Source organism: Cucumis melo, chromosome 1 (genome assembly GCF_025177605.1).
Source record: "Cucumis melo cultivar AY chromosome 1, USDA_Cmelo_AY_1.0, whole genome shotgun sequence".
Lineage (NCBI taxonomy): Eukaryota > Viridiplantae > Streptophyta > Magnoliopsida > Cucurbitales > Cucurbitaceae > Cucumis > Cucumis melo.
Genome location: NC_066857.1, coordinates 3,758,593 through 3,772,705, shown reverse-complemented (window position 1 = coordinate 3,772,705; position 14,113 = coordinate 3,758,593).

Genomic DNA, 14,113 nt, shown 5'->3' with positions numbered 1-14,113 from the left:
TAGTTCAACAATTACAGTGCTAGCACCATAACTCTTAATTTAAACGCTTTCCATTAATTTGTATTTTATTGGGTTATTTGGGCTTTTCTCTGGCCCATTTTATATTTAGGTATTTATAATGAATAACAATTTTTAGAATAATTATTAAGTATGTAACAATATTTTTAAAAAATTGCAAATATAGCAAAGTCTATCAGTGATAGACTTATATCGTTGATAGACTCTTATGTTTTATCAGTGATAGACCAACATTTGCAATTTTTTTAAAATGTTGCTATATACTTAATTATTTTGAATATAATTGCTACATTTGCAACTATCCCTTTATATTTCTCCAGGCTTCATGTATTTCTTTTCTTGTCTTTTCTTGCTCATGTTTTTTTCTTCATTTAATTTTTTTTATTAAAACTATTATAAATTTTTAGATAGTATATTATGATATTTATAAATTTATTATTCACTATACACTCATTATGATGTGAATACAAAAAATTGATATAAATATGAAAATATTGAATGACTGCTCTAATTTTATAAAGTTAAGTTAAAACTATAATACTTTCGTGTGTGATTTTCAAGTGCATCACACGCGTTGTTTATTAGTCAAATTACAATAATATGTTAAATTCATTGATTTTTTTTTCATGAATAACCTAATGAGTTATGATATTGCATACAAATAAAAATCGAGTCCAAAATTCATAACATCTCATTAATTTTTTTACCATTTACATCGTTTCAAAAAGGAGGACATTGGAAAAAGAAAGACACAAATATGTAAAAAGATATAAAAACCATGTGCCATAAGATGGTCTTTCTTTAAAAAACGATTTCTTATCAAAATTAATCACAATAGGAAAAATTTTCACATTTGAAGATTTCCATTTGTGGAATCATTCATCCTTATTTTTCAACGAGCAAAGAGGGTACGTTGTGCAACCATTTCAATTTCGTAGTAAGGTTCACAATCAATTATTATATTCTTTATATTTAGTTGGTCTATAGTTATATATTTATATCAAAATGTGGGTATATGAACACATTAATTGTTATGACTAATCTACAAAGCTATTTATTCTAGTCTATATATATATATGTATGAGTAATATACCAAGCTATTTATTCTAGTCTATATACATATATATGAGTAATATACAATGATTGTTAGGACTAATATACCAAGCTCTTTATTCTATGTGTGCATGTGTGCATGCATAATATACAATAAATCACCATCGTTTGTGTGTATAATATAAAAATTTAAAGGTAAAAGTAATGTTTATAAACTTTATTTTTAAAAATGAAAACTCATAAACCAAATGGTTAAGAAATTAATTGTCAAATAGGTTAATTTTTCTTATTTTCTTATTATTTTGTTTTTCCACTTACACACTTCTCCATCATTTTCCACCTTAATTAATATCTTATTTGTTACCTTAATTATTTTCCTCCTCACCTAACTCACTTGACAACTTTTTGTTTTTCATCTTCCTTCCCATTCAATTTCCCTAAACAAATCAAACCTTAATTTTCTCTCTTCTCTCATATAACCAACACTTCAACTTTCTTTTTCTTCTAAACGTAAATTAATTACTATCCATTTCTTGTTTTTACTTTGTTTTCTAGCTTAGATATCAAGTAGATTTCTCTGTTTTGCATCTTGGGTAGATTTAGATCGTGTATTATTGGATTCCTGCATTACGATATCCAATTTTTCTTTTTAGTGATATTCGATGATCTTGGAGAGAATTTCATTATCAATATCATCCCTCCTCCTGAAGTAAGATGGTTTGTGGAAAGAAGTGTTAGGATCCATGGTTCATTAAAACAAAGGCTGTTGATGAGTTTGATGAACACAACTCTTTGGTCGAGGCTTACACTTTCAATGGCTTCCAAGCAATCCCGCTGAAAACAACTAGACTCAACGGTGGCTACACTCACTTCAGCTCTGACAAACATTCACATTCAAATCACACATTAGCTAAGAAAGACAGCTCATCAGATTTTGATTATGATCCTTTCAACTAGAAGATTAAAGAAAAAAGGAAAGAGAAAGGCAAAGCCATCCTCATCATTAATGAACCAAATCCCTGCCATTACTCAAAGAGATAAAAAAGAATCTCAAAGAGGAAAGTTTCCTTTATGTCCCCTGGTTGTAACATCTCTCTCAACTTTGATGTGGATAAAAATATTGAAAGAAAATCATTGAAAATCTCAGCCTTCAGTGACTCACAAGCAAACAAGATGGCCATCGAAACAAATCTAAGCTGAAGAGTTATTATAGGATAAAAATAGAATCCCATGTATTAAGTGAAGATCCAAATCATTCCTTAAAGGAATGTGAAGTTGACAACAGAGTCATTAATCTAATGGTTGATGTGGGAGCCGTATATCTATTAGATTATTTAAATCATACTGATAATTGTTGGGTTTTATGTCCTAAAACTCGTAGATAGTAAATATAATCAATTGACTGCAATTAATAAAGTGTTTTATTATTATAATTTCAATAAGTGATTGATTATATTATTAGTTTTTTCTTAATAACCTAAATCCAATAAACTAACATCCTAAGCTGTTTGATGAGTCTTGAACAGTATGTAGAGACATACGGGGATCAATGTTCAAGATCAGCTTAAAGGGTCTATAGTATAGGGTTAAGGTTGGATACCTTATCCTGTTAACACTATGGATACAACTCACTTTGTATTTGATACAAACACATTGATCCAATGTGTTCATGTATGCGACATGCGAGTGAGGGTATCATATGCAATGAGTTTGCATAAGACTGGACCACGAAATAATAATCACTAGATGTAACTCCGTTAACTAGTTGGATTTCTATTTCATTAAGATGACCTAGGTGACTTAGTCTTAATCCTGAGTGTATTATGAACTCCTGTTTGCGAGGGATTGTCCTTTGATTTGTATGGGTGAGAGTGGCTAAATTTTCGACTCAATATGCTTATCATTTTGGGGACAAGATCGAGTGGGGAGCTGGGAACATAATCACACAAGATGGAATTCACTCCTTCCCACCTTTAGGGTAAGTAGATAAGTGTTTCCTTAAATGGTGTCTCCGGGACTTGAACAAAGGGCCCTACCCTCTTTATGGCACGAGAGGGGTTTCTGTTTAGTGGTTGGACCATAAACAGGCCGTTCATTAGAGGAGCACTGGTATTTAAGGACTAGAGGTAACCCAGGGGTAAAACGATAATTTGACCTAGTTGGTGTTAGAACACTTGTGAAGGACTAACTTACTGGTATTGGTATATATCCGTGGACACAGAAATATATCTACAGTGGGAAGAGTTCAGCTGTGAGTCTTTAGTGGAGTGTACACACAGTTAACGAATATTGATTAATATAGTTAATGAGTTTAGCTAATTAATCTCATATCGTTGTAGCTTCTGATCTGTAGGTCCATTAGGTCCCATTCCTAGCTCATAAAGAGTAATGAGATTTATTTATATTGGTTGTAATTTGAAATGTTCAAATTTACTTTGGGAATTAATATAATGTATATTGATACATTATAATATAAAGTTTATTAGACTTTATTATATAAATTTAATTTTGGATATGATTCAAAATTAAATTACGAGAGAATAAAATATTTGAATAAGTTCAAATATTAGTTTAATTTGAATTAGATTCATATTTAAACTATAAGTTAAAATTTAATGTGTATATGATACATATTAAAACTATAGGTTATGAAAGAAATTTATATTTGAATATGATTCAAATTATGGATTAAATTAAATATAAGATATTTAATTTAGAAATTAATTAATTGGAGAATTAATTAATAGTTTAGTTTAATTTGATTTAATTAAATTAATTAAATTAAAACTATAGGTTATGCGAGAGATATTCATTTAGATATGATTTAAATGAAAATATTAATTAAATATGATTTAATTAATTATTAAACTAATTAATTATTAAATTAATTAATTAATTATTTAATTAAATTAATTAATTAGTTTAATATATATATATATATATATATTAACTTAATAATTATTATTAAGTTAATAGGGAACGTGGGTGGTTTTCCCACGTTCCCATTTATTATCTCCAACTTCACACTTCTTCCGTCTGAAGAAGTGGGAATACTTTGCGTAACAAGGAGTGAATTCTGCGAAAAATTTTGCTCTCCCATTTCTCTCTGACAAAAAGTTTTCTCTCTAAGAAAAATTCTCTTATTCCAATTTTGGTTCTCACAAACCATCTCAATCAGAGAATAGGAAGGTTTTCAAGTGGTGGTGCCCAAATTGGTGATTGGTAGATTCAGAGTCGTCAACGAGCCTATGTTTTCTTCTCTATATTTTTATTCAAAGCATGTTTAACCATTAAAATTGTTTTTGTAATTTTTTTTTGCCAATGTATTGGTAATTTTAAGGTTTTAATTTGTAATTTTCCGCTGTAAAGGGTTTTCATCCCTTCAATAACAACCAAGGATTGGAGGCCAACAACAACAACCATTTGAAAGCAAACCTTGAAGAGGACATCGTCAACCAAGCCCTTCAAACAAAAGACAATGTAGATAGAAGCCTTGCAATTCTTGATAGCTTGAACAACAATTCCACAATGGATAGATCAAAAGTCACAAGCTCAGAAATGGATCAGGAAGAAAACAAAGCTTTCAAGATGAAGTTGGTGAGCTAGCTAATGGAAAACGAGCTCAAACTATCTCTAAAATATGTCTTAGAAGTTCCTAGCTCTTCTTCAAATCTTGTACTGTTATTTGATCCAAATGTGGTTATATTAGGCCATGGGCCTTTGGGGGATAAGGGTAATACATGAAGGTCTTATGTTGGAATATTAGAGGGTTATGCTCACCCTAAAAAAGAGCCTCAATAAAAAATCTAATTTCCTCCTATGATTCTGATTTAATTATGCTTACTGAATCAAAAATTAGCAATTTGCAAATGTTCAATATCAATTTCCTATGAAGCAAGAAAGGAGTAAATTATCAATCTCTTCCTTCAAATGGTTCCTCTAGTGGTATTATTGTCATGTGGAATGATATTAATTTCAAAGTCAAAGACATCAATTTGGGAACCTATTCGATCTCCATTAACTTCTTCAATTCAAGTGGACAATGGTGGCTAACCTCAGTGTATGACCCTTCAAAACTTGCTGATAGAACTAACCTTTGGAATGAATTATCTCTCCTTCAACCTTTATGCCTTCCAAATTGGCTGATAGCAGGAGACTTCAATATTTATAGATGGGAATTAGAGACAAATGCAAAATACTTTGATTTCAGAAATATGGCTTCCTTCAACAACTTCATCCAAGCAAATGAGCTCATTGATCCACCTCTATCAAACAACAAATTTACGTGGTCTAATCTCAGAGTTATCCCAACTTTCTCGTGCCTTGATCGTTTCCTATACTCAGAAGGATGGGAAAACATTTTCAAAATTCATTCTTCTAGAACATTGCACAGAACAGTATCAGACCACTTTCCTATTGTGTTGGAATCTCCAAAGATTATATGGGGACCATGCCCCTTCAGATTAAATGATATTTCTCTTTTGGACAAGGATTTCAAAAGAAACTTTCAAGATTGGTGGATCAATTCCAAACAAGAAGATTTCCCTAGTTATGCTTTCATCCAATGCCTTAAAAACCTATCCAAATTCATCAAAGTTTGCAAAGCAACAAAGTAAACCAGATCGAGGCTAATAAAATAATACTGCTGGAAGAAATTGAATCAATTGACAAGCTTGAATTCCAAGGCCTGCTAACTGAAGCTCACCACCAGAAGAGGATCTCCCTTAAATCTGACTTGCTCAACATTGGAAATAAACAAGCTCAAATCTGGTATCAGAAATCTAGACAGAAATGGAACCTTTGGGGGGATGAAAATAGTGCATATTTCCGTAGAGTATGTACTATAAACCAAAGGAATAATTTGATCACATATCTCTGTGGCCCCAATGGAAACAACCTAGAGACAATAGAGGCCATCTCAGATGCTTTCCAGCTGCATTATAAAAACCTTTACTTAAAGACAAACTTTGATGAAGTGCTCATTGACAACCTGGATTGGCAGCCAATCTCTTCTTCCCAACATCCTCAATTGTGCAAACCATTTGATGATCATGAAATCAAAAAAACAATCAGGTCTATCAGTAATGAAAAGGCTCTTGGTCTGGATGGCTTCACTATGCTCTTGTACAAAAAATGTTGGGACTTCCTAAAGGGCGATTTGATGAAAGTATTTCAGGATTTCCACAGTAAAGGAATTGTCAACAACAATGTCAACAACACCTACATTGCTCTCATCAACAAAAAGGAAAATTGTGTACACCCCCCTAACTATAGGCCATTAAAGCTTACAACCTCTCTTTACAAGATTATGGCAAAAGCTCTTGCCAATAGACTCAAGGACACACTTCCTGCTACAATAGCAGAAAACCAAATGGCATTCATCAAAGGAAGACAAATTACTGATGCAATCCTTATTGCAAATGAAGCAATAGATTGGTGGAAGCAAAAAAAAAAAAAAAAAAAAATCTAAAGGCTTTGTTCTCATATTAGATTTAGAAAAAGCTTTTGATAAAATTAGCTGGAGCTTCATAGACATTATGCTCGACAAGAAAAATTTCCTTCCCAAATAGGAAAATTGGATACAAGCCTGCATCAACAATGTGCAATATTCTAACCTTATCAATGGAAATCCAAAAGGTAGAATCAAAGCACAAATAGGCATTAGAAAAGGTGATCCGCTATCCCCATTCCTCTTTGTTCTGGCCATGGACTACCTTAGCAGACTACTGTTGCATCTTGAAGATAAAGGAGCTATCAAAGGGGTCACTCTTAGTAATAATTGCCACATCTCTCACCTTCTTTATTTTGACGACATCCTGATCTTTGTAGAAGACAATGACACTTACATAGAAAACCTACAAATCGCTCTCTCCCTCTTTGAGAGAGCATCAGGGCTAAAATTCAATCACACGAAGTCTACTATAAGTCCAGTCAATGTTCCTACAGACAGAACAACTTGTGTAGTCAGCAAATTTGGTTTCTCCACACAATTCTTACCAGTAAACTATTTGGGAGTCCACCTGGGAGGCAATTCAAACTCTAAGTCTTTTTGGAACCAAACCATAAAAAGTATCCACAGAAAGCTCAATGGTTGGAAGTACAACCAAATCTCCAAAGGAGGAAGACTCACCCTCATCAAATCTTCCTTAACTAGTCTCCCTACCTACCAACTCTAGACCTTCAAGGCTCCTGTTTTAGTATACAAAGAAATTGAGTAACTTTGGAGAGACTTCTTGTGGAAAGGTAGCCAGAAAAAATAGAATACAAACCTTATAAATTGGGAGATATGCACCTCTCCAAAAGAGCAGGGCGGCCTAGGCATAAACAAGCTAAAAGACACAAACAAAGCCCTCCTGTGCAAATGGCTGTGGAGATACCACTCTGAGCCTTACTCTCTCTGGAAAAGTGTATAGATGCAAAATATTCCAAGAGGAATCAAGGTGATATCCCAACTAAAGGTAAGACTCGCAGTGCAAAAGCTCCTTAGGCATGCCATTAAAAATGGAAGAATTGGGTTGATTCAAAAATCAATTGGATCCTCAATGATGGTTCTTATCTTTCCTTTTGGCATAGTAACTGATGCTCAGAGTTTCCTCTATCACACCAAGCCCCAAGAGTATATGCTCTCTCGAACTTACAAAATGCTTCCGTTAAGGAAATGTGGGATCAAAATTTGGGAGACTGGAATTTCTTTCCTAGAAGACCGTTAAATGACAGGGAAAACCAACTTTGGTAGACACTGAAAAACAACATGCCCCAATTACACAGAGATAGAGGACAAAGTAGACCCTTATGGAGCCCAAACAGTAGTGGTTCCTTCATAGTAGCCTTGGCAAAAGATTTGACTTTTAAAGTAAACTTAAACTTTAGGGGATCCCCTTTAGAGAATGAATTCAAATCCCTTTGGAAGTCTTCCATCCCACAGAAGTGTAAGTTTTTCATATGGACTGTCATTCACTAGAGAATCAACACGATGGATCTCATCCAAAAAAGGAGTTTGAATGTGTGCCTCAATCTAAATTGGTGCATATCATGCAAATCATCACATGAAGACCTGAACCACCTCTTCATTCAGTGTTCTAAAGCACAAAGGCTTTGGCATCTTTAGTATCCCTGCTTAAGCTTATGCAGAATCAAAAGGAACAATGAAAAAAGCATCATAAGCTTCAACGTAGCCATTGCTACTTTATATATGGACATTATGGTTAGGGAGGAACAAACAAATCTTCACTGAAAAAGAATCAACATATCAAAATTCTTGGAAAGATATCTGCTCTCTAACAGGAAGCTGGTCCTCAAAAAGAAAATTGTTCAAGCACTACAACCAAGCCACAATCTCCTTAAACATCAATGTTTTTTGTTTTTCATCTATGTAATTGGAACAACTCTTAGTCCTCCTTTTGGCAATAAAATTCGTGACAGGGTGGTTGATCTCCAGCTCCCTTCACTAGTATCTTTTTTCTTTTTAAAAAAGAATACATGTCGTTTTTCTTTCAGAAGAAAACTGCTGCAAAATTATCACAATAAATTCTCAGTGGCTTAGCAATACTGTCGACAATTCCAAGTCCTGAGATAAAGTTCTGCAGCCATAAAACATGAATTGTAGCCTTAAAACATGCTACAAATTCAACCTTCATAGTGGATGCAACAACAGTACATTGCTTCGCATTTTTTCATGAAATTGCTCCTTCAGCTAATAGGAACTGTAGCCACCTAATTTTATACTACATTTTTTTTAAAAAACATATTAATTGTAATAATGGTTAAGATTTTTTATTTGTTCATTTTGTTAAAAAAAGAAAAAAAGGTAAACTTTATTTTTGTAATAATATAAAATTTTATGATAATTGTTATTATTATTATTTTTAAATCTTTTATTAAAATGAAAAATAAAACCATTAATGAGATTATCTATTATTTTAAAAAAAATCAAATCAATTTTGATTTATCATTTTAGGAAAAAGATAAATTAATTTATTTATACAAAATATTTTTTTGATTTATCATTTTAGGAAAAAAATAAGTTTTATTTTGGACAAATTCCTTTCTTTACTCTAAACCTAATCCCATAACGAATGAAAAACTTAGTTGGAGGTTGCATTAGATAGGGTTTACTCCCAATGATCTGCACCTCATACAACAAATAATTTTCTTCGAGATTGAATTCTTATTTTTGTTCTTCTCTTTTTTAAATATAGAGAAAAAGAAAAAAATGTATAAGAAAAATTTCCTATATTTTTATAGTTTATTTATTTTTTTTTGCCACTTTTCATTTTACTGTTATTCTACAAAAAAAAAAAAATAATATTTTTTAACCTTTTTTTTTCTTCTCTCTAAAAAACAAAGAGAAAGAAAAAGATATAAGGAAAATGTGTGTATTATTATTATTATTATTGTTATATTTAATTTTAGGGACAAACGGATACATAATACACAAATAAATACAAAGAAAAAGATATAAGGGACAAAAGTCATGGTATTTAAATAAATGCCACCGTTTTTCTAAACGGGTATTACGGGGTGCAAACACCTTTCCCTTACACAAGTGACCTCGAACTCAACTCTAATTTTTTTGTAGACCAATTTTTCTTTTATTTAAAATGATTTACTTCATTTCGGTTTCCAATCGAACCATAAAAAAGATTGGTGGCGACTCCCTTTTTATTAAGTAAATTAAACCATTTTTAAGAACGTCGACTGCTCTGTGTCATCTCGGGTACGTGGCGACAGAAACATATAGCCAAAAGTGGATTTTTTTTTGTATCCACACATCCGACAAAATCTGAATCTAAATATCCAATCACCTGAATATGATCAGATCTCTTGTAAGTAAGCATATAGATCAATGATTATAATTAAACTTACTCTCACTGATTCTTAGGTGTTTACATCGATCAACGATGTTTTCTTTAAAACCAAAAGATGTGATGGTACATTGCCTTTAAGATACCATTGTTTGGAAGCTTGTTTAAATTCGTATATTGACCTCTTTAATTTACACATCACATGTTCCTTTCCTTCAACCATAAAACCTTTTACACATCATATGTTCCTTTCCTTCAACCATAAAACCTTTCGGGTTGATCCATGAACATTTCTTCATCTAAATTCCCATTTAGAAAGGTAGTTTTCACATCAATTTGATGAAGCTCTAAATCATAATGAGCTAATAAAGCCATAATAATTCTTAAAGAGTCCCTTTTCGAGATAGGAGAAAAGGTCTCTTCGTAGTCAATGTCATCTTTTTTAGTATAACATTTGGCAACAAGTTTAGCCTTTATCATGCGATATTGCTATTTGAGTCAAGCATGGTCTTAAAGACCCATTTACACCTCATTATCATTTTTTCTTTCATGACATCTAACCGATCGTTATCTGGTGTTTGACACTATTCAAACTATTCATGCACTATGGTTAGCAGGGGATTTAGAAAATATATTGACAGGGCTAAAAGAATATGAAAAATAAACTCCATAGGTAACATTTGAACTTGGGTTGGAAGAGAGACTACCAGTCAAATTAACCACTAAGTTAACTAGAAATATTTTTAAAAAATAGTGTTATTATATATATATATATATATATATATATATATATATATATATATTATATAAAGACGATAAAGTTGAGAGCCCCCCTGAACCTATACTAAATCCGTCGGTGATGGTTAGGACAATAAAATCTATACCCGTTTGACTTGTCTGGCTAACCAATGAAGAAACCACAAGTTGTTTTTGAATCTAGTTTTCTTTCATGTGGATTTAGATTCTTCCGCTTGACAACCCCAAACATGCAGGTGCCTTTAACTAGGTTTCCTTATTGTCCATAATTCAAAGATGTCTTTAGAATTGACTTACTAGAAACCATGTTTAATAAATATTGAGCGGTTTTTAATGCATATATCCACAAGGACACAGGTAAAGACAAATTAACTAACATGTTTCTAACCACATTTATTAATGTACGGTATTACGTCCTTTTGCAACACCATTTTGTTGTGGTGTTCCTGGTATTATGTATTGAGCATATATACCATGACTTTCTAGGAATTTAGCAAATAGGTCAAAACAATGTGCTTTCTCATCATATTTTCCATAAACTTTATAAAAACCTTGGCATTTTCAATATTGTAATTGCGGACAATAATCATTTGCATAAACATTAGGCTCAATCTATTTGATCTTTCCTAAACATTATCATTGCTAGCAGCTGAAGTAAGTGTAGCATGTTTCTCACTTAAGAGTGCCAGATAATCAAGATCCAAAAACTCTAGGATGGAATCAGATTTGTTTGCACCAATCAGAGAAATTGAGTCCATTATATAGATGTAGCATGCGAATAAATAGAAATGAGAGCAGATGATGCAATTACAAAATAGATATGCTTATACATTATTGTGTTGCAAAATACCAGGAACACCACAACAAAATAATATTAAATAATCATTAATTTATACATTGAAGTTCTTTGGAAGGCACAACAATGTACAATATTAATACATAACTGATGCTAGATTTAATATCATATAATTGGTAATTTAAATACCCAAATTAAATACATTATAGTTATATTTGGATATACTAATAATATCTAACTAAACACTTCAATTAACCACAATAAGATTCAAAATTATAAAACTATTAATTACCTTTGGACAAATTAAATGTCTTATAATAACGAAAATCAATACACTGATCATGACAAATTATTAATGTTTCATAATATAATCTCATTCATTAGCATCAAATGAACATGAGTAATTGAATCAACTTTAGTTTGATGTCTATAGATTTCTCAATTTGGTCACTTTGGTGACTAACAAATTGTTCTTAACATAGACATCATGATAAAACAATTCCAATGATCCACAATAACATTCATAATTATAAAACTACTAATTACCTTTAGGCAATTTAAATGTTTTATAATAATGAAAAATCAATATACTCATAATATTTTTATGTTTCATAATATAATATGATCATCATCATCACATAAATATGAGTAATTAAGTTTAACCCTAATTTGATATCTATTGAACTTACTAATTTGGTCACTTTGATGACTAACAAATTATTCGTAATATAGATATCATATTAAAATAATCACAAATAATTATTTCCTTAATTTGCAAAACACTATCAATGGAATATCTATAAGACTTACTAATTTGGTCACTTTGGTGACTAACAAATTATTCATAACATAGATATATTGCAATAAAACAATCACAAACATTGATAATTAAATTAACGTAACTTTAATTTGATACTTATAGAACACTTAGTAATTTGGCCACTTTGGTGACTAACAAATTATTTATACCATAGATATCAAATAGTCACAAGCAAATACATGCTTTAAATTATTTGTGATTTAAACATAACACAAAAGGACAACAAAATATAATTTATTGTACCAAACTTTATGAAATGTAAACATGCATAATTTATTATATTTTAAATTTAAGCAACTCAATCATGAGAAAAATAGTAACATTAATGGAGTAATTAAGAACGTAATTAAATATAAGATAACTTTAAATTAAAAAAAAAAAAATTGAATCTTGAAAAACCCTAATCTTGGTAGTGTGATTATTTTGGGTAAATTATCTCTTGATGAAATCATTATCTTTCTTTTCTTTATTTTATTTTTCTTTTCTATAATAAGAAGATAAAAAATTTTCCATGATAAGAAAAATAAAAGATTTTCTTTTTCGTAATAAGGAAATAAAATATTTTTCTTCTTTATCTTCTTTTACTTTATTTTATTTTTCTTTTTCATAATAAGAAGATAAAAGATTTTTCTTTTTCATAATAAGAAAATAAAAAATTTTCTTCAATTTCTAAAACTTATTTGTTTTCCCCAATTAAGTTTAATTTGATATCTATATAACATACTAATTTGGTCACTTTGATGACTAAGAAATTATTCATAACATTCAGATATCGAATAACATAATTTTCAGGTGATTTTAATTGCAAAATTTGCAAAAATATTAATATTGCAAATAATTTTAGCAAAACTCTCATTCAATCTAAACGAAATAATTTAAATCACTAGGATAAATAGATACTTTCACTAGAAGAAATCTTGCCTTTAATGTCAGTTTAAAATTGACATTAAAGCCTTTTAATGTCGGTTGACAACCGACATATTTGCTAGTATTATTAAAGGTCTTCAATGTGGATTGGGCTTTAATGTTGGTTTAAAAGCGACATTGAAGGCCTTTAACGTCGGTTTTCAACTGACAACTTTGATAGTGTTATTAAAGCCCTTTAATGTTGGTTGAGTTTTGACATCGTTTTAAAACCGACATTAAAGAGGCCAACAATGTCGATTTATAACCGACAATATAGATCCTCAATAATGTCAGTTTTAAACTGTCATTAAAGCCTTGTTTTTTAGTCCATTTTTATAAATTTATTTTTATTTAATTGTTGTATTATATTTCATTTTTTATAAATAGACATTGCAGCCATCTAGATAAATATTTTTTTCACTCCAACAAATCAATAAAATTAATATTATTTTAGAAACTATAATATTTGTCTTTTACATTTGTATACACAAAATGAAATCTTAATATTGTGTTTATATATACGTTCTACAACAGTACACGAAACAAGATCCTAATACAATACTTATATAAGGAATCCTAAACGCCTTCTTAGTCTTCAACCTTTAACGATCGCCTGGCTATCTACACAATCGCTTAGCTTTCAATCTGATATGACTTCAGTCATTCTACAAGCAATATCAATATAAACCATTTAATCTTTAGAATTCTAACAAGACAGCTTTGGAAAAAAAAATGTGACATCCTAGCAACTTCAATACACTAAATATTTCAATAGTTAGAGTTAACCTTCCCTATGTTCACGATCATAAATCTTACACATCTGATGCGTTAATACCTCTCTAAAGTAATGCAGCTTCCTTCCTACATTATTAATAGCAGATACCTCATTTCATACAGATCAAGAAGGAAAATAGTCAAATGAAATTAACTTAAATTTACATTGACCTACTCAAAAGTTTG